Source organism: Lipotes vexillifer, unplaced genomic scaffold, assembly GCF_000442215.2.
Source record: "Lipotes vexillifer unplaced genomic scaffold, Lipotes_vexillifer_v1.1 scaffold482, whole genome shotgun sequence".
NCBI lineage: Eukaryota > Metazoa > Chordata > Mammalia > Artiodactyla > Lipotidae > Lipotes > Lipotes vexillifer.
Window position 1 is genome coordinate 59020 of NW_006796247.1, and position 11656 is coordinate 70675.

General features: G+C 39.7%; 1 protein-coding gene across 3 annotated transcripts in view; it reads left to right on the forward strand.

Moving 5' to 3' along the window:
- The window catches only part of ST3GAL6 (ST3 beta-galactoside alpha-2,3-sialyltransferase 6), a 76119-nt gene that overhangs the window by 12048 nt on the left and 52415 nt on the right, over positions 1-11656 (forward strand). Inside the window, exon 2 of one of the 3 annotated variants that reach the window (XM_007468394.1) lies at positions 9435-9440. The exons of the other annotated variants lie outside the window; for them this stretch is intronic. The gene's annotated coding sequence lies outside the window, so the exon portion shown is untranslated. The remainder of the gene's footprint in view (positions 1-9434; positions 9441-11656) is intronic. 3 annotated transcript variants of the gene reach the window in all.

Consider the following 11656-nt stretch of genomic DNA (forward strand, 5'->3'; position numbering starts at 1 on the left):
TGGGATCTTCCCAGACCAGGGCATGAACCCATGTCCCCTGCATCGGCAGGTGGACTCTCAACCACTGCGCCACCAGGGAAGCCCTCTCTTTCCTTTTAATTTGAATTAACACCCAGGTATTCTGAATGACTGTAGAGCATCAAGGTGCCTCTGGCTGAGAGTACGGACTAGGCATCAAGAAGGGTGTTATAGGTTCAACCGTGTCTGCCTAAAAAGACACGTTGAAGTTCTAACTCCCAGTACCTCAGAATGGGAGCTCATTTGAAAATAGGGTCATTGCAGATGTAATTAGTTAAGATGAGGTCATGCTGGAGTTGGATGGACCCCTAGTCCAGTTTGACTGGTGTCCTTATAAGAAGCATCTGTGTGAAGACAGAGACACAGAGAGAGCACTGTGTGAAGGCAGTGGATTGGAGTGATGATCTATAAACCAGGGAATGCCAAGGAATGCTAGCAAACCACCAGAAACTAGAAAGAGGCAAGGAAGGTTTGTCCCCTACAGGTTTCAGAGGGAGCATGGATGGCCCTGCCAACACTTAGATTCTGGACTTCTAGCCTCCAGAACTGTGAGATAATACACTTCTGTTATTGTAAGCCACCCCGTTTGTGGTACTTTGTTGTTGCAGCCCTAGAAAATGAATGCAGAGCGTCTGTGTCAGGCCTGGTGCTCTGACCCCTCTTCTCTCTGTCCCCCAGAGTGCACCTGATCCTTGGTTCTGGAATTGCCCTGGCTACACCCTTTCGAAGCTGCTCCTGTCTGGACTAGCTCACAGAGTGCCCCGTCTTGCCCCTGGTTGTTCCATGTCTGTGTTGTGGAAGACAAGGTTTCATTACATTCGTATGACTTTTTCTTTATTTCTTCACTCTGCTCTTCGCTAGTATTTTCAGACTGAATCAGTTTGGTTTCCTGACATACCCCAGACCAAGCTTTGTAAATCAGCCCTCTCTGCTTTCCCACCATTGCCTATCTGGGTCTCTGCTGAGGTGTCCTTAATCCATCCTCCCAGACCCAGACCGAGCCACCGTCTCTGTCTAGTTGTCCCCAGTTCCTCTGATCCAGAATCATCTCTGATAGGAAACAAAAAGAACTTTATTCTTTAAATGAAATCCCTATTTCCAATAGTATGACATGCTGTAAATAAAGGTTTCATTTTGTTGTACTTACGCATATCAAAGGCCGGTTCTCATTTCAGAAAATAAAAAAGCCCTCAGATCAAAAAGCAGCTCAACAATTAAGCTTTAGTTAGTAATAACGAACGAGGCAGAGCATATTAGATGATGGAGTATTTTTTTCTTCAGCAAAGGATTGGTTTTAGACTGCCTGACAGTAACTTATCGATTTCTTATTCTGGGCTGAGTTTCTGGTGTGAGGGGAATGATAAGGATGGGACTGTTGTTAAGTCCCCAGGGTGACTTCATAGACTCAGGCCACTTCCTTTGTTCTTTTGTACTGTTGCTTCAGAACCTAGGGATTCTGGTGGCTTTTGTCTTAAACGCTCTTAGTACAGACTCTCCCTTCACCTTATACGTCTGTAGCCTGGGGTGGTTACAGAGTGCATGTGCCTTTTAACTGCCCCTGCTTTCTGTTCAGAAGCCATTGTTTACTGCTAGTAACTACTGGGGAAGTCTCCAGACATTTTAAAATATCACAAACATGGGGAAGTTTCAAAAGTTTAAGCATTTCAACTTTTCGTTCCTGGCCTATTGGTGATTCCTTATTCTCTTGCTAAGAATCTCTCAACCTCTAATTTCTGCTGTTCATACAATATATTTTGCCCTTTGAGGGAGAATGCAAAAGAGTTGCATGTTTTAGGCTTCTCTCTATGTATTCTCTATAATATACATATTATTTAATTGAAAAATAGTAAGAGAGTACACTTTGAAACTACAGATAAGAGGTTAGAATGAAGCAAAATGTTATGTTCGGTATGTTTAATCGTCTATGTTTTTATGGACTTGCCTTTAGAGCATCTGTGTTGTCAGCTCAGACAGTCCTTGTTCCTTGAGATCTTGTGCCATGTGATGGATGGGTAATACGTATCTGTGTTGGATGGATGGATGGACAGATGGACAAGTGGATGATGGAGCTGCTCCATTTGCTTGGCCTGTTATTTCACTGAACTACTGGTAGGATGATTTTCTGTTGAGTTCAGAGCTGCCTCCTGAAGCCTGGGTAGGTTTTCCTAAGCCGAGGGGGTTTTCTTGGGCTGGAGACCAGGGATCTAGAGGAAGTGATATCTCCTTGACTCTCGCCTGTGGAATGTGCTAAAACATTTGTCTAATTGTGACCATGGAGTCAAACAGTCTGACTCCATTGTGATCCCCAGTGCACTGGAGTTACTTCTTTCAGTGTAAACCCAGATTTCTTTTTTTATTCACCTTCTTGGGGATGGTGTACAATTCTTTGGAAATCTGCTAGGAGAAGAGATGTTTCTTCCCCCTCCCTTCAAAGAGAATGCTCTTATTCAAATTTCCTTTGCTCCTTCTAGACTAGGTTTTGTTTTGCTTTGTTTTGTTTTTGGCCGAGCTGCACCTTGCAGTGTCTTAGTTCCCCAGCCAGGGCTTGAACCCCAGTCTTGGCAGGGAAAGCGCCAAGTCCTAACCTAACCGGACTGCCAGGGAATTCCCGAGACTAGGTTGTTTTATAGTGTAAAGAATGCAACCATTAGTAAACATTTATCTATATTTTAAAACATCTGCCTTTTGAGGTTTTCTCAGATTCTTTATAGAAAATGATGCTAAAGGGATAGGAAACCCATAGACAAGTCTTCACTTATTTGTAGACTTGAGTTCAATTTATGCTGGATGATAAACCTTGTTACAATGTCCTTGAGCTAAAAATTTTCATTAGCGTAAATAGATCATTGTGTATAGTCACACTGTTTATGGGTCTAAAGACTTCAGGATGAAATACCTGGCATTTCATTGTTTTGCTTAATTGTCCACTTTATTCAACATTGACTCTGGCTTATAGTAGGCACTTCCCAATCCCTCAGTTCTAAAGAGAAATTTGGTTATCTTTCTGTGGGGTTGTACCTTGGATTATTTTCTGGCCAAAACACTGAACAAAGCATTCCAGAGAGACCTTTTGTTTGTTTATCTACTTGCTCAAGTGCTCTAACTTTTCTGCCTAGTCAGTGTGGTTATCAGAAAAAGAAAGTGATTGTAAGAAGGCTATTTTCAGCATCCACTTTTTCTTCAGTGTGTTTTGTTTTCAACAGGATGATTATATATTCACCTTACCTAGAAATGTACTTTTTTATTTAAAATACTATTAACTTCCCGTTTTCAGAGAGTCATGGTATTTTAAATATCTACGTATTTTTAAACAACTTGAATGATCAAAGTTTATGTTTTAGAAAAAAGACTATGCAAAAGTGAAATTTCAATTTTAAAGTATTTCTAGCAATTTGTAAGTTTCACTGTCTTAGTAAACTGTTTTTTCTAGGTTGGAAAAAAAAGAAGATTTTGCTCCAAAATGACGTTTAGGTTAGCAGTTCTCTGAAAACAACCTAAATGTCTCTGGTAGGGAATGGAAAGCTTTGTGATATATTTGGTTGATAGGATACTCTACAGAACTTAAAAAGAATGAACAAGACCTTTATGCATCAATATGGATAGACCTCAAAACCAAAAGTGTAGAGTGAAAAACGCATATTTCAGAATAGTATGTATTTGTTATGTCAATGTTAAACACTACTTTAAACAATATTATATACCACATAATGTTTTTGAATGCATGTGGGTGTGTACACGTGTGTGAATAAAAAGTAGATCAATTTGTGATAGTGGTTGCCTCTCAGAGAAGAGGAACATGGTAAGGAGGGGAACATAAATCTCCATTAAAAAAAAATCCCAGAGAAGATATGGTTAATGGGTTCATGGGCATTTGTTATATTAACATTTGGACTTCTGTTAATGGGTTTTTAAAAAAATATATATTTATTTATTTGGTTGTGCTGGGTCTTAGTTGTGGCTTACCTGCTCCTTAGTTGTGGCACATGGGCTCCATAGTTGTGGCATGCAAACTCTTAGTTGAGGCATGCGTGTGGGATCTAGTTCCCTGACCAGGGATCGAACCTGGGCCCCCTGCATTGGGAGTACAGGGTCTTAACCTCTGCGCCACCAGGGAAGTCCCTGTTAACATTTTTGTAATGAAAAAATTCCATGTAATATTTCCTAATGAAATAGATTCCAACCTAGGAACCATACATTTATCAAGACTCTGGGAATGGGACTGAAGCTATTCCAATACATCTATATTTCACAATATTATTCTGTGGAAAATGAAAATTGACAGAATGAATCTTGAAGATGAGGAAAGCTCCAAGTTGATCTGGCTCCTGGATAGCTAGAATAGCTTACAGATTCAGAATAATCTGAATTATTAGATTACTGCCTAGATTACTGCCTACAACTGCCTAGCCCAATCCCTGGCTTGACACCTAACTTTGAGACCTTGGACAAGTTAACTTCTCTAAGCCTCTCAGTTTCCTCATTTACAAAATTAGAATAACAGGCCCATCTCAGCACTGTTGTGAGGGTTCTATGAGTTCATGCATGTAGTAGTGCATGCAACAAAGATTAGCTCTTATCATTTTCATGCTTACTCCTATTATCGGCAACCTCAATTCTTCTGGTGAACTGTTTTCATTTTCACTTCAGAATCTTCACAAATGCTGTTTCCTCTGACTGGGATGCTTTTCATTTCCACCCTGATTTCTTCTGGTTAACTCCTTCTCAGAGGAGTTCTCTGTGAATTTTCTCAAATTCCTCTGAGAAGCTCCCTGTCCTTCCCCACCTGGGTCAGTTTCTTGTCAGACCACAATTGTAATTTAATACTTACTTATATAGTAATAACTCTAAGCACTATTACTTAATAGTAATAAAACTACTTGCTAATTTCTGCTTCTCTCCTGGATTGTAGACTGTTTTTCTTCTTCACTTCTGTATCTTCAGTGCCTATGACAAGGGCTGGCATTAGGAAATTAATTATTGACTAAATCAGCAAAGTTATAGTAGAGGTAAAAACTTTCAGAGTTAATTTTACTAGGAAATGAATTGACTCCCTTTGCCAAGAGGATTAATTTAGCTAGTATTCAGAAGTAAATCTAGGACTATATGATTTAGTAAAAAAAATATGTATCACATGTACTGGTTTATTTGTAATAATAATTATAAGATACCCCAAATTAAGATTTGCATCATATTTGTAATTTGACTTTGGAGGGTCATCTGATGGATAGTAACATAAGTATCATCACATACTTTCATTTACTGTGGAAAGCAGGAACATTTCCAACACTTTAATCTTAAGATTTGATACATGCTCATCTGATCATTTACCCTCAAGCTAACTCACTTTTTTCTTTTAAAAGTAGCAAAAGAGGAATTAACAAACAGGAAATGCTACTTCTCAAGGAGCAGAATAAGCTAGGGTCATTCAGAATAAACTGATGTAATAAGTAGCTTGAAAAAAAGGGCTTTTGTAAGTCAGATGGAATGTTACTTATAACTTTTAAGCAAACTATAAAACAGTAAACCCTTTGGAAGGGGAACTTACAGAGTAGGAGGAAAGACAGGAAACTGGTTCCTTCTTAGTTGTGGGTTTATTTACTCTGGGAGAGAAACCTAAGAAGCCTTTAAAAGTTGAGGAAGGTCTGTGTGTTCAGATATTAGCATATTTCCCCAGGAAAGACATTACACAGAATTTTGAACTGATTAAAAGCCCAAATTTATGAGATAAGTAGGGAGCTGAGCAAAATATGAACAAGAAAGAAACTTTCAAAGCACTAAAAGAATTTTTTGATCCAGATGGGGTGGTGGGGAGGTGAAATTTCAGGGCTAGGAAAATAATGCAAGGCCCTACGTTGAAAAAGAAGACTACAAATGTAGCCTTAGGAGTCTACCCTCACCACCTTTGGAGGCAAGTGATTTTGTAACACAAATCACTGGGAAAAATTACTTTATAGCCATATTTTGTCTTATCCTACTTCTCTGTTAACTATTGTATACTGAAATCATAAGTAACTGCATTTTTAATGCTGAGCATATACACATTCATTCATTCATTCATCAGGACACGCTTATTTGGTTTCAGTTATTTACCAAGCTTGGAGTAAAAGCATCATTTTTTAATCCTTTTTTAATTGAAATGAAACATGTATTCTTTAAAATTGGACAAAATTAGTTATTGTTCAAAAGTATCACCTGGGGGTACTGGAAGATACCACCATACACCCTTTTTATTTTTAATTTGAAGGTGTGTGCCTGCACAATTCTGCTAATAACTACTTTACCTATTTATTAATCATCTGCCCCCAAATCAGGGTTGGAGTACTTTTGAAGCCATATGGTTAGAAGATTGCACTTTGGGAAACACTGGTTTAAATAATATTCTAATGCTTGTAACCAAGCTACATCAGCATTGGCACCACCTGGGAACTCGCTAGAAATGCATATTCTTGGTCCCCACCGGCCCTACCGAATAAGGATCTACAGTTTAACAAGATGCTCAGGTGATGTTAATGGACATTAAAGTTTATTAAGCACTACTATCCAAAGCCCTCCCAAGTGGTTTTTATTTTTTTAAATTAATTAATTTTTTCCAAGTGGTTTTTAAAACAGAGTATCTTTAGTAACAAGTGACTCATTATCCAGCAATGGAACCTGTATTATCTTTAGGCAACCTAAGCAACTTCTTTCCTGCGGAGCTCAAAGATAAGTCCTTGAATATTGCATTCACTGGCCTTGGCTTAACTCCCTGTAGCATTCAGTACCAGGCTAATGCCTCTTTTTCATGAAGGCCATACAGACATGAGAATAGCCATTTTTGTTTTCCTTCCTTGATTTAAGCTTCTCCAGGTGTAACTAAATCCTCATCCCTCTAGTTGTTCCTGGTGTGACATTGTTTGGGGTTTCTTTACTAACCTTTCTATTCCAAATTTGTGATTGCTCCTTTACTCCAGCTGGTAGTAGCTAGTAGTAGGTTGAAGATCATAGGAACCCAGGAGTTGTACTTTCTATACATTTAGGGAGAATGATTTTGAGGCTCAACTTTATCATTACCCATAATTTCCTTAGGTTCAAAATTCTGTCTCGTGGTGGAGACTTCTAATTATAATAATTGCCACTAAAGAGCACCGCTTTGCCTTTCTTCTCATTTCTAAATGCACCAACTGCTTAGCACTTCAAATGCCGGGGCCAGTCAGCATATACAGATATATGCTGCATGTAGATATATATGCATATAGAGATATATGAAAATAAGCATTTTCTGTTTCTCCATAAATTTAAAACTTAAGAAAAAAAGTCCCCTGTAATCCACAATTCAGCACATCAACTGATTTCTTTCTTTTTTTTTTTTTTTCCGGTATGTGGGCCTCTCACTGTTGTGGCCTCTCCCGCTGCGGAGCACAGGCCCCGGACTCGCAGGCCCAGCGGCCATGGCTCACCGGCCCAGCCGGTCCGCGGCACGTGGGATCCTCCTGGACCGGGGCACGAACCCGCGTCCCCCGCATCGCCAAGCAGACTCCCAACCACTGTGCCACCAGGGAAGCCCGATCTATGATTTTCTTAATTAAGCATAATCACTTATTGTAGGACATCAGTTCATCAATGGGTTCTGAAATAAAATATTTGCCATATTTTTGTTGGCTTTGTTTTTTGATTCCTAAAATTTTTTTTTTAAATGACACTTTCTACTAACCCAAGAAATACAGAGCATGCAGTTTTGTTTGTTTTGTTTGTTTTTGTATCAGGATTATTTAGTCTTGTGTAAGAAAAGCTATAGCAGGAGCATTTGAGATTTTTTTTTCAAAATTTTTTGGAGAAAGTAGCCCATGGCACATTGTTAAAAGTAGTTGCTGTTCTAACTTCCCACACTTCCTTTCCCCTCACTTCCTTCTGGATATTTTTGTTCTTCTTGACCTTCCTCCACATTCTCCTGTCTCCCTCCCTCCCTTTCCTCTTCAGAAGGTTTTCCAGCAGCTCCTTCTCTCACCTCTGCATTGAACAATAAAGCTGTGTGTACGTGTGTAGAAAAGCTGAAAAAGAAGACAGATGGTTCTTTCATTACCGGGTTGCTCTGGATTAATTGAGCTGGATATGTTCTTTTTTTCAAGGAGACTAAGCTGAATCGCGTGCATAACCAGTCATGGGCTACAGTCATGTAATATATGCAGCCGGTTTTGCTGTTGGATTTTTTGTTTTGTTTTGTTTTGTTTTTGGTAATTACATCACCCTGCAGAGCATTTTGGGAGGGGCCAGTAGTGAGTTTACTAAAGTAGTATTTTCATTCAAAATTTTTTACAATGGCTTAAGATTTTTCTCGAGTAGCCAAACCATCCTTATAAGCATGCTACCTTTGTGTTTTATTTCAGCACTTACAAGTGAAAAAGCAGCACGACCTTTTTGTCTTGGATAATTTCTAGTGGAGAGGCTCCAACAATTTAGCAGCAGCCTCCTGGGCCTCCGGCACCCTTACCACATTCTGCATCCTCAGGGTACAGAGGGCCTTTGGGAACAGACCCCAAAAGAGTAGGTAAGCAAAGGCAACAGGACTGTCTTCTCAGACTTCCTAGCTGTTAAGTTGGAACACTTGAAATATTTTTATACAGTGTTTCCCTCTGGCAGGTGAATTTACCCTCTCCTTCTTTGTATACAGCTGCCTGTTAATTTATCTCTTACCAGTTTAACAGGTGACCAGAGGGCCTATGAAACTACATATTAGGTAACCAGTGACTCTTTAGCATATCCCAAAATTGAGCTATGAAAGTTTTAATTATTATTTTCATTTTCAGTCTAAATGGGCCTTTTTGGGACTGTTCTAAACCAACATGGAAGTGAAAGAGTAAGTAAACTGAAGTTGCAACTAGAATATTACATGCATCACAACTATTGTAGCAAGTGCTGTTAACCAGTTTTGTTAGAATGAACTCCAGTTCCCTCTCTGTCTTTAATGCTACAATTAGTAATAATTTCATTGAAGTACCTTAATATAATTTGTGTGTATATTCTCATTACTATGCCTGGAATCCCATGTACAAATTTACACCTATTTATAAATTCATTCTGAGAAAGCTCTGAAGCTCAAGTGTCTTCTAGGAATTAGCTCTATGTTTTACCCATGAATCCATAGCCTTTCTGATTTGTTGAGGTTCATCAGAGAACAATTATTCTACTAGCAAATTTGTTACTACTAGCTACTGCTAGTAGTAACTACTAGTAGTAACTACTAGTTACTACTAGCAACTGCTTTGTTTGGAAATCATTTTATGAAGGACACATTGACTTATAGTATTATGCTTTAGTACTATTGGTACATCTGGGCATTTACAGTGGTTTTGGGGTTTAGTCCTTGGGAATCTCTTGAGCTCTTCATTGTTCATACCAAGATTATGAGTGGATTCAAAGTCCTTTCCTAGTGTCCTGAGGCACTGGTTTTGCGGAACTTTTGAGCACTGTGGATGTAGGCTGAAGGTAAGGCTGGATCTTCAGGTTTCTTACTGCCAGAAGCATCTTAATTGAAGGAAATCTGGGCTATAATCATCTTGGAGATTTCTGGAACTGCCTTTCCTGTCAATCTATACATCTCCTTGCATCAAGAATATGGAAATATTTTGAGTCCTTATAGCCTAATGGTGAAGACCATGGATTCTGGTATGTGCCTGGGTTCAAATCCCAGCTCCACCACTTACTACTTGGGTATCCTTGGGTACATTATAACTTCTTTGTGCTTTAGTGTCTTCATCTGTATGATAGGAATGACCTTTCTTAAGGGATGTTTTTGAGGATTAAAAGAATTATATACCAAGAGCATTTAGAACAGTTTCGTCACATAAGTGTTCAGAAAATTTAGCCTAGTTGTATTGCCATCTGTTGCACTGTTTTTTTTCTTCCTCCATTCTCTAGTCTAGGGCTAACAGGTATTCAGCTCTTCATCCTTAACTTGTTAGATGTTGCTGACTGACCCTGGCATTTGCTTCTGCTTCTGAGCCTACAGTACCATATTTGAATCCTTCTCAACATTTTTTTTTTTTTTTTTTTTTTTTTTTTGGGGTATGCGGGCCTCTCACTGTCGTGGCCTCTCCCGTTGCGGAGCACAGGCTCCGGATGCGCAGGCTCAGCGGCCGTGGCTCACGGGCCCAGCTTCCCCGCGGCACGTGGGATCCTCCCGGACCGGGGCAGGAACCTGTGTCCCCTGCATCGGCAGGCGGACTCTCAACCACTGTGCCACTAGGGAAGCCCCTTCTCAACATTTTAATGGATCCAAATCAGAGTGTAAGGTGAAAACTATTTGCCATCTCAGATTATTTGTAAAGTTCTTGATTTTCTTTCTTGCTTCAAGGCATAAATTTGATATGCTGATTACAAACCTAGGTTGTTTGGTTTTACTAGGACTCAGAGCAGTTTTATTATGAAAAGCATAGGAAGGTATGGCTTCTATAGCCAGAAATCGGGTCTAAGATGAGTTTTGCTAATGAATTACTATTATCTTGAATGCCTTTTGTTTTACATTTAGAAGCAGATGGGTAAGCCTTCCTATCACAGATACTTTGAAATGTTTAAATAAATGTGGAGAAATAATAGCGTAGTAATGGAAGCTTAATTTTCTTTTTTTTTTTTGGCTCTTATTGTACACTGTCATGAATTCTTCAGTATCTTTACCAGGATGTTATGAAGTTAGTTTTTTTTTTAAAAATAAATTTATTTATTTTGGGCTGCGTTGGGTCTTCATTGCTGCACGCGGGCTTTTTCTAGTCGTGCTAAGCAGGGGCTACTCTTCGTTGCAGTGTGCGGGCTTCTCATTGCGGTGGCTTCTCTCGTTGCAGAGCACGGACTCTAGGCATGTGGGCTCAGTAGTTGTGTCTCACAGCGCAGGCTCAGTAGTTGTGGCGCACCAGCTTAGTTGCTCTGCAGCATATGGGATCTTCCCGGACCAAGGCTCGAACCCATGTCCCCTCCATTGGCAGGCAGATTCTTAACCACTGCACCACCAGGGAAGTCCCCTGAAGTTAGTCTTTTATTGAAGCCTTGGTGTATGGGCAGCTTATACTTTATTAGTTTTAAAAGAATTAAAAACAAGATTAGGAGAGTCCTTACCATGTGCCAGACATTTTTCTACGTGCTTTATATTTACAACTTATATAGCTCTATTAGGTACTACCTTTATTCCCATTTTACAGGTGAGGTATAAAGAGGTTAAGAAACTTCCTAGGGTCATACATCTAGACAGAGGTAAAGCTGAGACTCAAACCCAGGGTGTCTGCTTGGCAATCAGGCACCCTTAACACCTAATTGCGCTGCTACCTGCAGAGAAGAAATTACATGAAGAAGATGAGAAGGAAGATGGAAGGGCCAAATTAAAGAAGTCTTAAATGCCAGGCTAAGTGATTTTATGTGTATTTGGCAGACAATGGGATAACACTGAAGGTTCTCCTGTGGGGTGGATGACAAAATGAGAGCTGGGCTTGCTTTGAGGAGTTTATGCCAGTGCAGCACATGGGCTGATTTAAAGGGAAGATAGATTAGAGATCATTGCTAGTAGCTGAGAAGTAATGAGAACATGGGTTTAGGAAATAGGATTAAGATAAGAGCTTGAGGGCTTCCCTGGTGGCGCAGTGGTTGAGAGTCCGCCTGCCGATGCAGGGGACAC